The sequence below is a fragment of the Puma concolor genome, chromosome C1 (assembly GCF_028749965.1).
Source record: "Puma concolor isolate L17-30 chromosome C1, mPumCon1.1.hap2, whole genome shotgun sequence".
In the NCBI taxonomy this organism is placed as follows: Eukaryota; Metazoa; Chordata; class Mammalia; order Carnivora; family Felidae; genus Puma; species Puma concolor.
In genome coordinates this window covers 6417396-6426297 of record NC_141674.1, presented here as the reverse complement: position 1 = coordinate 6426297, position 8902 = coordinate 6417396, and the positions used below count along the sequence as shown (strand labels likewise).

General features: G+C 57.7%; 1 long non-coding RNA gene across 1 annotated transcript; it reads left to right on the top strand.

Moving 5' to 3' along the window:
• The first annotated feature begins 7459 nt into the window (after positions 1-7459).
• On the top strand, positions 7460-8902 carry LOC147577761 (uncharacterized). The gene is made up of 2 exons (XR_015254451.1): positions 7460-7892; positions 8053-8902. It is a non-coding gene; the product is annotated as an uncharacterized LOC147577761 (long non-coding RNA).

The following is an 8902-nucleotide window of genomic DNA, read 5'->3' as shown; positions in this document are numbered from 1 at the left end:
CACTTTGGGGGATCCCAAATGACTTATCGTGGGGCTTTGTATGTAAATTTGAAAGATTTCTTGCCTACCACTTGGGGGGTAGAAACCCTCACCTTCTTTTTTTTTTAGCCCCGTTCGGTAAATGCTTCCCTGGAGTATCTCAGGGCACGGGGAGCTCCCGAGGTGACGGTGAGCACCTTTGCGGTTCGGTTCTCCGAAATCACTAGACGTGTATTTTTCTCTTGTTACTTTGGGTCTTAGCCCAGCGACTAGCAGATGATCTAAGGGCCAGGGCGGTCTGAAGTTGGCCGGGGCTTGGGGGATTTTCTGAAAGCCTGTGACCCAGGACTGGCTGTTGGAGAGTGAGGAGGAGGAGGAGGAAGAGGAAGGCCCCAGGATGGACCCACCCGGGTCATGCCCCACTGCTGTGCATGCCTCTGGGCTGGCCTGTTGACAGCTGGCTCCTCTGGGCTCTGAGCTAGCTGCTGGCTTTGAGATGGGGTTTCACAGAGCCCAGTGTTGCCCCGGGGCCCCGCCCGGCCCAGGCAGCCTTCTCCTTCCCTCCTTTGGGGAAGCGGCGTTGTCACCCCCGAGGCAGGAGGTCGGGTCCTGCCCAACTCACCACTGCTCCTCAATGGGTCCCTCAATGGGCAATGGGTCCTGGTTTCCTGGGATGGGCTTTATACTTAGCGTCTGCCCCTGCCCTGGAAAACCCCAGTTATCAGGAGACCTGTGTGCCCACTGCTCTTGGGGGCCACCCCATTTCTGTCCTTCCGTGGCTCCCAGAGGCTTGGCCTGTTTGACCGCCTCCAAAGCTTGTGATTGAACTTGAGCAGTGGTCGGGGGCCCGCCTCCCTCTCCCATGCACGGCGGCCTTGCACTCAGCCGGTGCTGTGAGCTCGCGTGCTCACCACGGACTTGCACTTGACGGGCAGCAGAGAGTGCAAGGGAAGAGAGGCTAGATCTGGCCACCAAGGACTCTTTGTCCGGGTGACAAGAAAACAGCCTGTGATGCCGCTGGGCCTGAGGCCACCAGCCCCAGCGGCTGTGCCCATCGGCACCCTGGCGCAGACATCAAGCCGGAACCCCCTCTCGTAACCAAACAGTATCCCAGGTGCTCTGCGATCCTTACTGAAGGGCTGAGGACAAGGGGGAGAGGTGGGCCTGTGTGTGATCAGAGCAGAGTTTCGAGGGCGCCTGGAATGTGCCCTTTGCTCTCGGGCGCTGTTCTCCCTGCCTGTACCTGCGCCCAGGCCTGGCAGAGCTGTGAGTCTTCCGGATTCCAGTGTCCGCGGAAGCCAGTCTACTGGAGTAAAGCTGCTTTCCCAAAATAGCCGCCCAGAGCAAAGGAGCAGCCCTGGAATTTGATCCCGAAGATGATGACCATGACCGCCTTGCCCAGGCTCCTGGTCCCACCCAGCTCTACCTCCCCGACCGTCACCGTCACCGTCACCGAGGAACTGTTGGTGGGTGGGAGCTAGGTTTTTCCTGTCTCCCCTTCCCTCCTCCCTCTTTCATTTTGTTCTTTCTCACCACCAGCTTTAGGTTTAGGTACAAACTCAGACTCGGGAGAGATGTACCAGTGCCGACCGGCTGGCGGGGGGGGAGGAGCGGTGGTCACAGGGTGGGGAGCACCTCTCCGCAGGTGAGTGCACACCTCCCGAGGGGCCCGGGTGCTGGCAGTGAGCCCAGCGCCTGGCAGCCGTGCCCGGTGCCAGGCCCAGAGGCCGCAAACCCAACAGGTCAGACAGGTGGAGGGAGCCCCGCGGCCCCCGGTCCCGGGTCCTCCCTCAACCCACAAAGGAGGTAACCCACCTTTTCATTTTTTTCTGCTGGTTTGATTCACTGTCAGCTTCAGGGAACACTGACACCTTGAGAAAAAGACTTGTGGGATTAGCGGAGAGAATCAGGAACTTGTTTCTAGAGGATTTACTGCGTTTGTAGGAAATTTGGACTGGGCCTTAGAAAAACATTTCTAATTGTCTGATCCTTTGTTCGAAAAAGTAAACGTCTTACGGAGCCCTGTTGCTTAAGGAGCCTGGTTGCTTCCCAGTGAGTGGGGAAGGCAACGAGAAAAATCCAGAAACAGTGAGAGTTTTTGTTTTGTTTTTGTTTTTGTTTTTGTTTTTAGTAACCGCAGACAGAAAGCCTATGGAGGGATTTATCGGGGCTTGGTGGGGTCTTCCTTTTCCGTAAGGAGGGGTTGGGCTGGGGGCCGGATTGTATTTGGAAATTGTCTGAAGTTCAGAAATCACCTCTCCTTGGGAAAGCCCGCCTCTGGCATTTTCACTCCCACCGTACTTAGCCCTTTGACAGTTTTGGGGGGCTGATCTCTGGTGTGAAGACGGGAAGGGAGCCCAGGTCTGAAGAACAAAGCTCGGACTCCCCACCCGAAGCAAACATCAGCTTCGTCCCGTCTGACGTTGAAAACGTTTCGCATCTTCCTCCGAGCAGTCCCTGCGCTCTCCCGTCTCCTGCGGTCATGGAATGTCACCCCCATGGGCACCGGGAAGCGGCCACCAGGCCATGACTGCCTGATACTGCCCTCGCTTGCTCTGCTTTGCGGGGAGAGGACGGTGGGGGTTGGGGGGGAGGGCGGTTTCTGCTGTTGTTGAACCTTTTTATAGCAGAGATGTTGTTTCTGTTAAGTGATTTCTTTTTTTTTTTCTTAAATTCCAAGATCATCATCTGTGATGCCCAAGTTGCTTAGGTTACGGGAAATATCAGTTAGGATTCCTTCCTCTGCAAGTAAGAGAAGACTCCTGCTCGGAATGACTTAAGTAGTCAGAACGTTAACCGTTTTACAAAACGTAGAGCAGCTTCGTGATGCGTCGCGTCCAGTGGCCCAGTGACGGCAGGGAGTTAGGTTCTCTCCGTGTTTCTGCTCTGCTGTCCTCTGTGTACTGACTTTGTCTTCCCCCAGCTCCCCTCCCGTCCAGCCTTTCCTGGCGTCTCTTGTGATGAGTGAGGAAATCTTTCTCGAAGCCCCTGACTTTCCCACGCGTCTCATTGGCCTGAGTGATGCCTCAGGCCCGGCCCCAGCCAGTCGGTGGCAAGGGAAGGAGCCGTCGGATGGAGTTCGTGAGGCATGGGCCTGAGGAGTAGATGTTGCGTCACCCGAACCAGATCAGAGCCCGTGAGTAGGAGCAGAGGGGCATGGATGCCGGGACAGCCAACCAGGATCTGCTACCCCGGGAATTTTATTTTATTTTTTTAAGTTTATTTATTTATTTTGAGAGAGAGAGAGAGAGAGAGAGAGAGAGAGAGGGAGGGAGGGAGGCCGCAACAGGGGAGGAGCAAAGACAGAGGGAGAGAGAGAATCCCAAGCAGACTCCGCCTGACGCGGGGCTCGATGTCCCGAACCATAAGATCAGGACGTGAGCCGCAATCAAGAGTCAGATGCTCAACCAACTGAGCTACCCAGGTGCCCCTGCTACATTAGGAACTTTAAATTTATTCCGTTTTCTTGCTGACTTGGGAGGGGGGCGGTCAATAACTGACAGTAACGCTTGCTCCTAAAATACGTGTATTTTGTATTCCGTTCTTCACGTGGGGGCAGTTTCAGGCAATCGTGTCTTCTGTTGGCCTTGCACTTCCCAGACAGGCCCTTTTCCCAGGGACCATCCAGTCGGCGGTCCTCTAGCATTTAAGCTCTTCTCCCCATCGACGCATCTGCTGTCTCCCGGAGTTGGCTGTTTCAGGTCTCCATCTAGCAAGGAGTAGAAAAGGGGAAACTAAGGATTCTAAATATTACGAGGCTTTAGATGCATAAGCCCCCAGCTTGGCAAAGGGCAGGGCAGTAGGCTTCTGGCCGGCAGCCCCCAAGAGCCAGCGCCCCTGCTCGCTGCTCACCCAGGGACACTGCGGGATCAGCGGAGAGACAGGCAGGCACAGGTGGCTCCTGAAATTTGGGAGAAACAGGGTGCTGGCTGCTCTCCTGGGAAAGCCGGCTCCACCAGACACGCATGGACGGTAATTTCCGAGGCGGAAAACATCCAAGTGAGGTTTTTCTTGGGTCTCGTCCCTGAGACACCCTCCCCCCCCCCCCCCCCCCACTTCCCGACTCTCGAGACAGGTTTGTCTCTGCCCAGCCTGGATGGAAGTCACCGCAGATGTGGATGGGTCTCTGGGGCTCCTCTGAGCCACCATCACCTTCCTGCTGCCGGGTCAGGTTTTCTGCAGGAGGCCGGTGCAAGGGCAGAAAAAGGCCTTCCAGCTTTCAACGTCATCGTGAAAGGCAGGAGGACCCTTAATGGCTGGGGGTAAATGTCATCGGGTTCCTTTCCAAGCCTGGCAGGGGAGCGTGTGGGGGCAGGAAGCGAGGGAGACCCAGAATCCGAAGCAGGCTCCAGGCCCTGAGCGGTCAGCACAGAGCCCGACGCGGGGCTCGAACCGGCGAACCGCGAGGTCATGACCTGAGCCGAAGTCGGGCGCTTAACTGACTGAACCACCCCAGGCGCCTTAAAAGTGCTGTTCTCGAGGGTCAGAACCGCTCATGGTTGCAGTTTGGCACGTCTGCAATTTCTTGCCCATCTCACTCTTCACGGGCCCCGCGAGGCCCAGGACGTCCCCCACCCTCCCCACCCAGCGTGGGTTGAGCACAGTCAGTAGCCGATGGGTGCTGAAGGTACATCAGTGCTTCCCGAGACACGCGCTGTGGGATCGGGAAGGTTTCCTGAGTGGATTTCCACATCTCCTGGATGAAGACGACACCTCCTTTTCCAGGATTGGAACGTCCAAGAGCCATGTTTCCAGAATCCATTTTTCTTTAGCACTTGGAGTTTCAGTGCTAGGAGCTTACTCCCTTGGCAAAGATGACTTCTGGTTTCCTCGTGTTGCCCTGGCTCCCTGGACCAGCAGCCCTGCCTGTGCAGCGAGAGGCGTTGGGCCTGGGGCTCACAAGGGCCCCTGTAAGGACAAGTCAAGTGAAGGCAAAGTCAGGGCTCTGAACCGAGCCCCAGGCCTTTCAGCAACAGAAGCTCGCTGGTAATTGAACCAAAAGCCTTTTGGTAGAAGAGAACATACGTTTAAATCTAAGTACATTCACTCTGACCTTGGGTTGCAGCTTTGCAAGAGACTCTCACTTGGTTAAGACTGCTGACTTGGCGTGCTTTGCGTCTCGTAGAACACAGTCAGAGTTCGTGCATTGACTGATCATTCACCCTTCCCGGAGTTCTGGTTTTCCCTCTCTGACTGGGAAGTTTGTCCCCAAAGTCCAGACCTCCCCTTTCTGACTGGGAAGATTGTCCTCTCTGTCTGAGGACCCTGGACTCAGGAGGAAGAGGAAGGACCCCCTCCTGGCCACCATAGCTGCCAGATCAACCCTGGTGCCTGGGGAGCAGCCTCCATGGGCAGACATTCACCCAGGTCACCGCCTGGATTCAGAAAACGGGGTTCTGTGTGGAAACCGGGGGCAGAAGCAGTAGAAGTTGCACCCGGTCCTGCTTTTCTGCACCATGTTTTCCTCTGGTTCATCTTCGGGGCCCGAGGGTGGCCTGGATCCAAGATGTAGCAGGCCCCCGGTCTTCCTCCCACATTCTCTCAGCGCTGTGGACCTTCTGCTGCAGTCAGCCCGTCCAGGAGACGCACACGGGCTCCCCCCCTCCTGACCTGACCTTTGTGCTCGGCAAGAGCAGTGCCGGGCGCCGGGTCTGAAGCCAGCGGGCGTCGTGAGCCCCTTCCCGCCCCGCACACCCCGTCTTCGGAAGGGCCCGCCCGTCCCACATGCCGTGCTGTGCTCGCGGAGACCAGGCGTGCCGGCCGCTGCTTTCAGTACTTGGGGGTCCCCTGCCTGGTCCAGCCAGTCTGGGGGTTCTTCAGGCTCCTGCCCGCCCCCCGCGCTTGCTTGAGGACGGTCGCCGTGGAAGGTGCCGTCAGCCCCACCCCACACCTGCTGGGTCAGAAGCGCGTGGAGCTGGGAATCCGCACCTCACCGGGTGGTTCTTGGACACGGGAAAGCTGACTGCCGGTGCTCCAGGCTGACAAAGGTGCCCTTCTGGAACTTTCGAAGCTTTGGGATAAAATTGGATGCGTCAGAGGCGTATTTTCCACACTAAAACTTAAAAGTCCGGTCCGGTTTGCTTTTTAGGCAGGGCTTTATGGCTTCGCCCGTTTGGGGACAGAAGGCTACGGAGAGAACAAACTCCCACCAACTCCCACCGGACGTTTGGCAGCCAGGAAAGGAGAAGCCGTGTGCCCTGCACCCTGCGGGGTGTGTGAGAAGGCTGCCGGGGGGCCTCCTCCTCCCAGTGATTCAACCAAACGCGGATCTAGGTGCTGCCGGGAAGGCATTTTGCAGATGTGGGTGGCATCTACAACCAGCTGACTTTAAGTAAAGATGATCCTCCATAATGTGGGTGGGCCTCGTCCAATCAGTTGAAAGCCCTCAAGAACAAAGCCGGGGTTTTCCTGAGGAGGAAGAAATTCCACCTGTGGCCTGTAGTGTCAGCTCCTGCCGGAGAGTTTCCAGCCTGGCCGGGCTGCCCCGGCCAGCCCCACAATCATGTGAGCCAGTTCCTTGAAATAAGCCTCTCACTCTGTATCTCCTTCTGGTTCCGTTTCCCTGGTAGAATTCTGACTGATACACCCTCTCCGTGGCTCCCAGGATGGGCGGGGGGGGGGGGGGGGGGGGGGGCAGTCGGTGCTGCTTTGTTCCGTGGCTCCCTTTCCGCGTGGACGTGCGGTTTTAAACTACTGTCCTCTTCTAACTTTTTTCTCTTCCAGGAAAGTGCTGACTTGGGTGTTTTCCCTCCTTGTCAGTGAGTCGTGGGCCGGCCCTGTTGGGATCCGTTGCCGGTCTCCGCTTTCTCCACCGTCCCGTCTTTCCTCCTCCTCTTTCCTTCCCATCCACAGGTCCCGGGGAGAGGCCGCACAGGCCTGCCGCCCGAGTCGCCGACCGGGCCAGCTGTGAGTGTTTCTTTGGCAGTGTCTTAGCTGGTTGTTGTGAGTAATAGTGAAGGAAGCAATCAGCAAGTATACTGCCCTAGAAGTGCTGCACGTTGTGGGGCCCGCGAGGGAAGGAACAGGCGAGAGGCGCCCAGAGCCAGCGGGAGACGCCGGATCCAGGATGTGGGCGGCTGTGCTCCGCCATGTTGGTTGGTAAGGGCCTTCGGGGGGAGCAGCCTCTAGGGCCCCCGGACTGGCCTGCTCGTGGGTGTTGAGGGGGGGAGAAGAGCACCCAGGCTGGGGCCTGGAGGCTTCTGGCTGGGAGAAGTTTGCACCCAGGGATAAGCAAAGCCGGCATTTACAGAGCGCTTAGGACGTATGAAGCCCTGTTCTAAGCGTTCCGAAATGTATTCCCTCGGGAGCAAGAGTCTGCTGTTATTTTTGTCTCACAGAGAAGAAAACGGAAACACAGAGAGCAAAAGCCAACAAAGGATGCAGCTGATAGAAGCGGGGGACAGGGTTTGAACCCGAGCAGTGTGGCTTCAGAATCTGTGCTCTTAACCCGGGGCCCGTGTCCTTAGAGATGGGCCTGGGGTGGCATCGCCACCCTGCGGACACCCAGACCCTGTTCCTCTTTCCCCGTGAGGCCGATTGTGAAGGAAGTCATTAGCTTTGGCGAATGTGGCTGGGTGGGCATTCGGAGGCGTGTCTGCCTTGGGGAGACTTTTCCTTCTCCGCCAAGGCCAGCCCCAGGACGGTGACCGGAATGGAATGAGAAGTTGCAGGTGTTTCCGCCCCAGTTGGCGGATCAGGAAGCTGCCTCCACGGGAGCTCAGCTAAAAGAGAGTCGAATTCTCTGGGTCCTCCCGGCCCTCCCTGCGGACGCCGGCTTCGGGTCCGGCGGACCGTGCGGCCGGCTGGATTGCCATGGCAACACGAAGTGGACCCAAGCCCCCGGAGGACGGAGAGCAAAGACACAGTGGTGACTTCTGTCGGTCTTGGACCACAAAGCGCATCCTTGGCCTCCGGTGAGCCTGGGGTGAATAACCCATCATTGGGCCTGTGCTTTGACAGTGGCCACCAAAGCAGCCTTTGGTCCTTGCCTTTCTCGCGTTGGTGGCTTCGTGCTCTCTGATTGAGCCGTGAGGACTCCAGTTCCCCGTCCTACTGATCGTTTCCGTCCTCCAGTCTAGTGTTCTCAGGAATTCACACGCGTCCGCGAGGTGAAGCCAGATGTCGGTGGTTACTCCTCTGGCCCCCCTGGCTGAGACGGGCCTCCGGGGCCTGCGAGGTGATGGCGCTTCCGGTTTGATGCAGACCGAGGACAGCACCTGCTGTGACCCCCCGGCCTCCGCACGCCCCCTCTGCTCGTCCTCCGGCCACTGCCTGGGGCACCGCCCTTGCTCCGGCCCGCCTGCCTGGACCCCATGTAGTGGCTCTCTTGTCTCGCCTGCCCCGGTGCTTCCTAGCAACCGAAGGGGAGCTGAGCCCGTTTCCATCTTGACCCCTTTATGTAAGCCAGAAGACCCCTTAGAAAGGTTTTCTGAGACTTGGAGTCTAACTTTGGCCTTGACACACCTCCTCGGGTCCAAGCTGGTCATCTCCCTCTGTGCTTGAGAGCAAAGTGGACCGCCAGGCTCACTTTAGCAAATCAGATTCCCGGGGGGACTCCTTCTGTTTCTCCTCCAGGACTCAGAGGGGAGAGGGTCCCTTTGTAATGCACTTGGGACTGGCCACGCCCATGCCTCCTTGGCCACAGATTCCCCTCTCTGCTCCCCAGGCCCGTGGAGCTGGGCGTGGGCTGCAGTGGGGGCCGTGGGATGTCTGGAATGCCAGCCGCGGTGACCGACCAACGCTCAGCTCCCGGAGCTGTGACCAAGGCAGCGTTGGGGATGGCTTTGGAGCCGAAGTCTTCACATTTTTCCCAGTTTCGGGCGGAAGTGAAGAATGCCCGCCTTCTCCCAGCCCCACCAGTTAATTCAGGAGCTTGAATTTTTTTTGTTTGTTTGTTTTCTAAATTAAAGGGACCACGCTCTTG